At 39.3% G+C, this 9,233-nt stretch overlaps 1 long non-coding RNA gene across 1 annotated transcript; it reads right to left on the reverse strand.

Annotated features, from left to right (window-relative positions):
* Positions 1–7,223: 7,223 nt before the first annotated feature.
* Positions 7,224–8,108, reverse strand: LOC113945159. The gene is made up of 2 exons (XR_003526969.1): positions 8,046–8,108; positions 7,224–7,292 (listed from the first exon to the last, which is right to left on the reverse strand). It is a non-coding gene; the product is annotated as an uncharacterized LOC113945159 (long non-coding RNA).
* Between the last annotated feature and the right edge of the window lie 1,125 nt (positions 8,109–9,233).

Here is a 9,233-nt window from a genome sequence, read left to right on the forward strand (position 1 = left end):
AATTTTAAAATCCCTTCTGTCCCTTACATTAGGTTTGTCTATAGGTCAATAAAGCTATCTCAGGCTTAAGTCTAGCAGAGCCAGTGTATCCCCCAAAAAAAGCTCTGCCCAGCAGTCGCCTAATCCCAGAAAAATTTTATGCAGCTGCTGCCAGACTCTGATCACTAATGCAAAGAGGATCAAGGGAACAAGGACTAGGAACTAGGGGTCCCAAACAGCTTGAAAGACTAGCCCGTACACAACTGACTTTTATTTTTTTCCTGAAGAAAACCCTCGCACAGGCAGAAAGGGTACATGGTGTAATCCAGTTGGTCCCCAATGGGAAGACTTGACTGCACAGCAGTCCTGACCCAGGATGCAGGCTCCACTGCAGGAGAGGATGTGTCTCTGTGCTTGTGCCTGCTCCTCTCTGCTATTGGAGAGGAAGTCCTGGTACCTAATGCCAGCTTCTGGATTCACTGTTGGGACCTGAGGTACTTTTAGAGCTTCTGCTACTTTTTTTTTACAGTGGCTTTGGTATGAAAACAGTATTTGTAACAAAGGACATGATACTAGACTTCCCTGTCCTGTCACATGCTTGAGGTTGGTTCTTTAAAAGTATAGTGATGAGGTATATGCCTTGAAACCACTCTTATGGTCTTCTCAGTAGACACATACTTCAGAATTTAGCCATGAATTTTTGGTCCCAATAAGATTCAGTTCTGTGCAATATTCATTCATAACCCTTGAAGAAGCATTGAGTTTGTAGTCCAAGCAGCTGGGTCTAGTACAATGTTCTTCCTATTTCTGACAACATTTGCATTTTAAATAGTTTGTTTTTATTAGCTTATCTGCAAGCTTCAGCATTGCACGTAACAAATTCTGAAGTATTATTGAGCTTTAAGATCATCCCTGGAGCTTGTGGAAAATGGCATCAACAATTTAAACCAAAGTTGGATAAAACAAAACTTTTAAGTGCAACATTTCCCTCTGCAGACATAAGCCTTCTGTAAGGGTAATTAATGATAGTTGCTAATAGCAAGACCTAATTTATAAAGGAGCCAACTTGAGACAATCATGAAGAAATGAGATAAATAATCAGCTGAAACAATAAAGATCGGTTGTGACATAATTGCAGAACAGCATTCAAGGGCTCAGGAGATCTAATGCCTTTCTCTTCATTAATCAGAATAAATGTAACATTATAAGATGTTACTTATTCAAAGACTGTTGTGTGTGCATATGATGTGCATATACAGCACAGCTCTGAAAGCAGAAGCCAAGTTGAGTATATGTAGCTTTTCTATTATCATCTGTGTGTAGAAGATTTTTTTCTATAGCAGAATTCATAAGAACTTAAAAGTTCAAAAAAGCTGTCTTAAAGCTACTATATAGCTTTGGTGAATAAAATAAAACACAGCTTTCATGTTTCAAATGTTGAGGAAGAACACTTGCAGTTCCCAAAATCTTATCCAAAAGACAAACTGAACCAGAAAGAATTGCTAGCACTACAGTTGCTTGTGGTACTCCCATCTGGGGAAATTCTGTAAGGTATTACCTGGAAATTATGCAGTCCGTCCTGGAGACACTTAAGCAATGTAACACTTATCTGCAGTATTGGAACAAGAGGCATTCTATTGCTCATAACTCAATAATTCACTGTCTCTGTATATGTCAATAAAACCCTAAATATGTTTTCCTCTAAATTGTAAGCAGTTAACGACTGCAGGCTTTACAAGCAGCCATCAGCTATAACATCTCCTTGACAGATCAATCCTGCCTGCTTGAACTAGCCTGGTGGAAGCAGTGGTTCTCCTTGCCTGTGCAACCCCTCTTCACAGCTGCCTGCATTTTACTTAATGGTTTCTCTGCATATCTTTTATGCAGGATTTCAGTTTGATCTTATCATCTTGCAAGCATCTGAGTTTAAGCCTTCTCTGCTCCCTCCCACTTACTACAAGGGGTCTTTCATGTATTGTGTGCCATAGGGCTAGTTGAGAGAGGCATTAGGGGCACCACATGGGAAAACTCAACCATTCCACATTATTTGCTTCCACTTTTGAGATCCTCGTCCCAGCTCGCAGCTTAAACCCAGGAAAAAATGCTCCTCTCATCTTGGAAAGAAAGTTGCTGGCCCACAGGTGATACTTTCTTACAGGTAGCAGTACCACCTACATATTTTCTAAGGAGCAGAGTTCTGCTATATATTCCCCTTTCCCCCACTTTCCCTCACTAGCTCCTTGCTGAAATGTGGTCACTGGTCTGAAACAGAAAATCTGCCAGTGCATGATGATCTCTAGACATACGTTTTGTTAGAGGCTGGATGGGTCACCCTGCCTTTTACTGCGGTTGCTTGATATTTCCCATGATATGATCTTCCTTTGAGTAACTTTCATCTTTGCCAAAGACCATAGAAATTTTCTATGTTGGGTGTACACTGCATGATGAATTTATATATATGCACATATTTATGCAGAAAATAAACTACCACTTCTAAGAAGGAATATGGAGAAAAACATGGTGTTCTTCCCATGCTAAAAATTTCAACTGACCTTTTATTTGGAAAAACATAGGTCATCTCTCCCCATCTTGAAATCTGACAGCTTTTATTAATTTGTGGCCTTTATTCAAGGTTGCGCCTTTTATCATTCCTTTGAGATGGTCCCCAAACTTGCCATCATGCAAGGAATTGGAAAATTATGGCTCTCAAGAGCTCTGTAGGAGTATTTTAAAGCTGTGTGGGCTACAAAGTCATCATCTCTTGTGTTCTCAGTGTTTGACCCACAGAATCATGACTTCTTCCCTGGGCTATGACACAAGAAAGTCCCTCTACCTTAGGACATTCCACAACTTTGGAATGAGGACACTAGCATGAGAGGTAGGAGAATAGGAGGTGTAAATCCTATTAAGGAAAGTAAAGCACAGGCACCTGTACACATATATATACACATATGAAAGTAGGCACTTCTTTTGCAGCTAAATTTTGAAATTAACGATGGCATTTTGGGTGAAGTCGGATGCTGTTGTTGATGGCAGAATATATGCACAACACTTTTGTGACTGAGCCTCTCAGAGGATGTGGGGATGGAAAACATTTCTAGTTCCTGTTCTAGTGTAAGAGTCAGATACATGCTGAACTTTTCAGAACTGCTGACATGTGGTAGTTTTGGGATAGCAGATGCAACTCCTGGCACTTAGGAAACTTTAGAATAAAAAAACCTACATATGGAGTTTAGAGATTGTGCTTAGGCTCTGCCTAACTTTTCCTTCAAGAGACAGTCTTTCTTTGGATTGTAAATTTCCTGAAGATTCACCCTGCATGGAGTTGACCCCAGGCAACCCGTTTCTACTGCTCAGTCCTCTGTGACACAGAGCCACCAACTCCACTCTTCCACCAAAGCCATCTTCAGTGGAAGACTAATAGTTTTTTATGGTGCAGGAATGCGTTCCCAAGGTCATGAACATTCCCCTGTTTCAGCAGTAGACTGAGCCAAGATCTCAAAGGGCAACTACTTCATGACCAGGCATCTACCCCAGATGATCCACCCCAGGGTCTTCCTAATATGTATGATGGATTTCTACAATCAGCTTAAAAAGTGCCAGAGACTTGTTTGTAAGCAGTACAAGAAGGGCTACCAAGAACTTGTCTAGATAAGAGTTATCATAATAGAGCTGGATTATCATAATGGGCTGCTGCAGCTGTTGTGAAAACGGACACTGTGGATCCTGCAGTGAGAAATATGATGGCAAAGTTAATGAATAATTCAATCTTTATGGCAAAGTTTTGAATGACATACAGTAAATGCACTCTGAAAGCACACAATGACCAATGCATATAAAACAATATAGTAAGTACTTGCTATTTAGATTGATAACTTCCTACTTGAGTGACAAAATATTTCTGCTGAAAAAACAGCACATAATCACATAAGAAAAGGTAGAGCAAAATCAGTCTAATATATTGCTTTTCCTAACTTTGGTCATTTGACCTTGCAACTTCAAAGCTGTTTCTTAAATATTATTTAATTCTCTTAGTTTTCAAACATTGTTTTATACTTCTTTTGTCTTCTGTTGTTTCCACTTCCTAGGTGTTGATTTCCTTGCTCCATTGCAGTGCTGAGTCTTCTTGGAGTGAGTACTGTCTTTTAAATAAGTGTCTGCGTGGCATTTAGCACAGGGGGCAACTGAATCTGATCCCAAACACATAATTTTTGTACCTTGTTTGGGTCACCTCACATCTGCTCATGTGATTTGTCTGGCCAAACGCATACGTAGTTTCTGTGCAGTTAGAGATCGATTTGAAAATCAGCCAAAAGACTAGACAGCACATCAGATATGATAGATCAAGAGTTCAAAGAAGGCCATAACCCAGAATTGCTGCTGATGATCCACTTTTGGAAACCTGATCCATTCATTGCTCCGTGAAAGACTGTTGCTTGCCAGAGGCTAAAGGGATAGTAAATTTATTTACTGGGAAGGATCGAGGAAAAAAAAAGGAAACCAATGTATTGTGTCTCATATTGACAGAAGGGAGTTTACTTAGTGAAAATGAATCACAGTCTAAGGAAACTACTAACATGCTTCACTGCATGTCACAGTGAATAAAGTATACAAATAGGCCTGTGGCTGAGAAAATAAACAAACAAAACTTACTGAGAGTAGCAACTATGAAGGCTTTGGCCTGGGATGTGAGAATTTCTTACATGTTTGTTAGAAACTGCATCTATAGCAATAACCAAATTCAAAAATAAGGCAGGAGAAGAGAGAAAACCGGAGCCAGAGTTAACTAGCAAAAGGACTGAAATTTGAGATAAAGTAGTACTATTTTCCAAAATACATTATTTTGAGAACTCTTTTGGTCTCAGACAACATTGGAATTCATGTTAGTAATGAAAGGAAGATAAAAGACACAATAATGCTTGCAGTGGTTTACCACTGCAAGATATGTTAAGAAGATGTTGGTAAGCATTAATGTTTGCATATGGTATCTGCTATGAAGGTCAATGAAGAGAATATCAACCAAGGAATGACTGAGTGAACAGCATTTGAAGGAGAGAAGTGAAGATGCAAGACATGTAGGTTTGGGACTACAGGGAGAAGTGATCACAAAGAGATGATAATTTTGATCCAGCACCCACTGAAGTCAGTGGAAATGTTACTATTGCCTGGTCCTTGGCCTGGGGTATAATAAATGTGATCAGCAGGAGCTGTAAGCCTAATGCACAATGAAAGACAGACAATAGTGAACAAGAGTTGAGAAAACACTAGCAGCTCCATGAGAAGTTTCATTATTGGTATGTACTGCTGTCAAAGTAAGGCAAGATTTTACTCATGCACTATCCTTGCACTTTCCGCCCACATGGAGATCAGTTTAGGTGTATAGCTCTTCTAGTTATTGCTGATGCACACTGCCTATGAGCACACATATGAGTTCTTGGAGGCTTTTTTGGCTTTCACATTGTGATGTGGTTGTGATTTTTAACAGCAAGTGCGATGCACTTCAGCATGACAGAAGACTGACATCTGACTATGAAGTGATGATGTGGATATTTTCCTGATGATTATTTAATCAAACAGGAGAACTGAGAGTGTCAAACAAGCACCAGCAATTTATCAAGAGCCAGTTGTAGAAGAAAGCATTCTCTGAATCATCAGTATGATAATTACCACTGACATTTCCCCAGGGGAAACTGCATTTTTAATTGTTACAAATATAATCACACTTCTACAGAGAAGTGGGAACAGAATCCTTTCAAGGCCATTTCTGGAAATAGAAATGTCTAAAATTTCCACGTGGAAAAAATTTGTGATAAGAAATTATTTGGTACACCAGAATAAATACGTCATTGTAAATGTTAACTAAAATACCGGCTACTGTACTCTAATTTCCAGAAGAAAATACATTTAATAAGAATCTTTGGGTCAAGTCCTGACCCTGCTGCAACTGCAGCTTCCTTAGCTGGGCTGAAGTTGTCTTGAGTTTCTACGGTGAGGAGAGGAAAGTCTATGTGATTGTGCAAGCTGAGCAAGAGCTATCTCCAGCTCCACCACCCCTACTTGTGGGCACAGAGAAGGCCACCTTCATGGTAACCTAAGGAAGGACTGCTTGAATAAAATGCCTCTCAGGGCAAAATGTGACTCGACTTACCCACTCACAGTGAGCAGGCTGTAAGCAGCACCTCTCAGGCTGATCTAGAACACATAGCCAAAGGGACCACTAGGGCTGGTTCTCTCTCACAGCAGGCCTTACATGACCATTCACATGCAACCACTCTAAGGTGTTTTTTTTCAAGGGGCAGATGAGAGCAAATCAGATAGTTTTTGCTTCCCCTCGGCTCCCTATTGCAAACAAAACCCCTTAGTTACTCATATTCCCCATTTCAATTTTTCAGGTGTCTAAACTGTGAGACAAGGTGCTAGGAAATGTCTGAATTTCCTGACAGGATGCTAGGAGAATGAAGGTCTTCAGCACAGACACTACCTTTTCAGGTGATAAGGCTGGCTATCGCTTGTAGTCTACTGAAATGAACTGAGCCTATAAAGTATTTGGCCACTACTTGCCAACTACAGCATTGTCTTTAATATATAAGGTAGTGGTGCTGGTTGAGGAAAAGAGAGGTAAGTTTTGTGAGAATAGTCTTTTAAGTGGACCAGCTGATGTGGCTGGAAAAAAATTGAATTTTTGTCAGAGCAGCAAAGCCTTTGTTCTGCCAGCTGACGCAATTTACAAAAATCTCTTAAATTAAGGATTATAACAGATGTTTTAGGTTCTCTGCAGGCACAGAACAACAATACTGGGTAGGGGAAGGCTATTTAGTCCCTCCCTAGTAGTGTGTACTCTGTCATACTACATCAGCACCATCTTGGAATGCCCAGCCCTCCCATTTCTCCTTCCACTTATTCAGGTGCTGTGCCTATCCCTGTAGCATGCAGGTCACAGTCAGGCTGTTTTAACTAAACTCTGAGTTATAGAAAGTTGCAGCCTTGCTGTTCACAGTTGTTGATTTAGCTAGCAGATGCTGAACATCAGCAGATAATACAATCTGGTGAGTGATCTACACAATTTAGGATTTCAGCCTGCAAACTTATGAGGAAAAAAACCCAACTAAAACTGTTCAGATAAGAACTATTTGGTTCTACTCCTTTTCCATTAAGGACCTTAGCCCTTCTTCAATTGAAATCAATGGAAATTCAACTCTAGGTTAAGCAGACACTACTCAGTTACATGGACAGACCTGTGCCAATTTAGCTTGGGTTGCGTTTATTCTATTAGATTGCCCTTCATAGCTGAATCCAAAAGGGATGTTTTTGTCCTGTGGAAAAAAAGAGAACACAGAGAAGAGAATCAAACCGTAACAAAATGTGAAAATATACTATCCAATCACTTCCTTAACTGAACAGTTAACTAATTACAGTAAGATTTTTTTAAAGTTTTATATTATTGAACATAATAAAAAAAATTTGAAAAAGTGCTGAATTTGCACATATTTTTACTCTGAATGTGCATACAGTTGGAGACTGCATGTGCAAATAATTGATTTGCTATATTTTTGCATATCCACTTTTTCCACGCAACTATCTTGGACACTGTACACAAAATTCAGGTTAGTTAGGAAAAAATCCCCAACCAGCCCAAACCCACAACCAACCCCCCCAAAACCCCAAACCAAATAAACAAAACACCCTCCTCCCCCTGACCCAAATCAGATATCTCCTTTTATGGAGCTGTGTATGAATAGAACTTAACCTTCTTTCAGATCTGTTTCATGACATTGACTACCACCAGAGTCCCTTGAATGATGGGTTCTACCCATCACTCAAGGCTGTTCCACCCTCTTTCCCCCACCCACCATCTCACTCATTGCTGTGAAGCCATATGGAGCTTTCTAACTCCAACTTTAGCTTCTGTGACCTTGTGTTTGCTGCGGGTCTGACAGCAGGCATCGGCTTATGCTAGCAGTAACTGGGGTTTCCAGCCCAAGCGCTTCACAGACCTGAGTCTTAGCTGTCAAGATGAAACATGACCAGGTGAATTCATCTTGTTATGGTCAAATCCTTCTGCTTACTTTAACCTGTATGGAAAAGTTACAGTTTGCAAGATAGGTATTCGAAGTGAGGCCAGTATTTCAAAGGGCTCACTGCATGCAAAGGTATACAGATGGTGTTAAATCTCTGCAGTAATGCATGCTATTTGATTTTCACAGACTAGGAAAAGCATAGAGTACTTTCAAGTATAAAAATAATTTTACAAGGTCAAAGTGTTGTAGAGAAAAATTATTTAAAAAAATCCCCAAACCCTGAAGAATTTGTCAGGAATTTTCTCACTTCAGACTTAGAATATATTCCCATTTCATACAACCACTTTTTCCTCAGTGTCTCAACATCTTGCTTCCAGTGTAAAGTTGGAGATCTAAGAGATCATTTTCCTATGGAAAAAAATTATAAAAATTCACTAAGTGCTTCATGATGTCAGTTAATTTGACTGATCGCTCTTGATGTGATTTGGCACATCAGAGCAGTGTGATTCATGAGCTAAGAGGGAAGGACTTCGTAGCAATTTGTCCCCAACTTATAATGTGACATCAATGCTTCTTGAAAGCTAATTCCACATACAATAGGCATTCCATTTTCTAAAGATACATCTTCATTTATATTGTTCCACCTAATATTCCTTACTAAGCCTTTAGATTTTGGTCTGCTTAAGATTAAACCTTTTTTTTTTTTTAATTATGGGCATTTATCTCTCATCAGAGAAGATAAGCGTACCTTAGGAGAGACATGAGAGAAAGATTTGTGAGACCTAACAGATTTGTACAAGAGAATCATGACAGGTATTTCATAATGGAAAGATCCTCAGAAAGATGATTCTTTATCATACAGATGAGTTTGCTACCTTAGCAGATGTTCACCTTTTAAATAAAAATAAGCTTTTAAGAGATCCTCGGAAATGTCACAGTTATCCCCATTACTAAAAGATATCTTGATTTACACTATTACAGTTGTTGAAACATTCTTAAGCAATAGGTTCTGAAAGCTGTACTTTACCTGCCCTGCAAGACATTTAATTAATTCCATACTTTCATTGTAGACACTGCAATTAAAATAATTCTTGACTACCTCATGGAATTTTAAACATTTTGAAGAAATGAATTCAGTACAAGATAGTGTGTGTACAGTTCTGCAACTTGGTCTCCCAGCTGTCCAATAAATTGCTGGGAGAAACAATTAGTGTAGAGTCATTTGTTAGAGAATGA

Source organism: Corapipo altera, unplaced genomic scaffold (genome assembly GCF_003945725.1).
Source record: "Corapipo altera isolate COAL_440 unplaced genomic scaffold, ASM394572v1 44, whole genome shotgun sequence".
Classification (NCBI taxonomy): Eukaryota; Metazoa; Chordata; class Aves; order Passeriformes; family Pipridae; genus Corapipo; species Corapipo altera.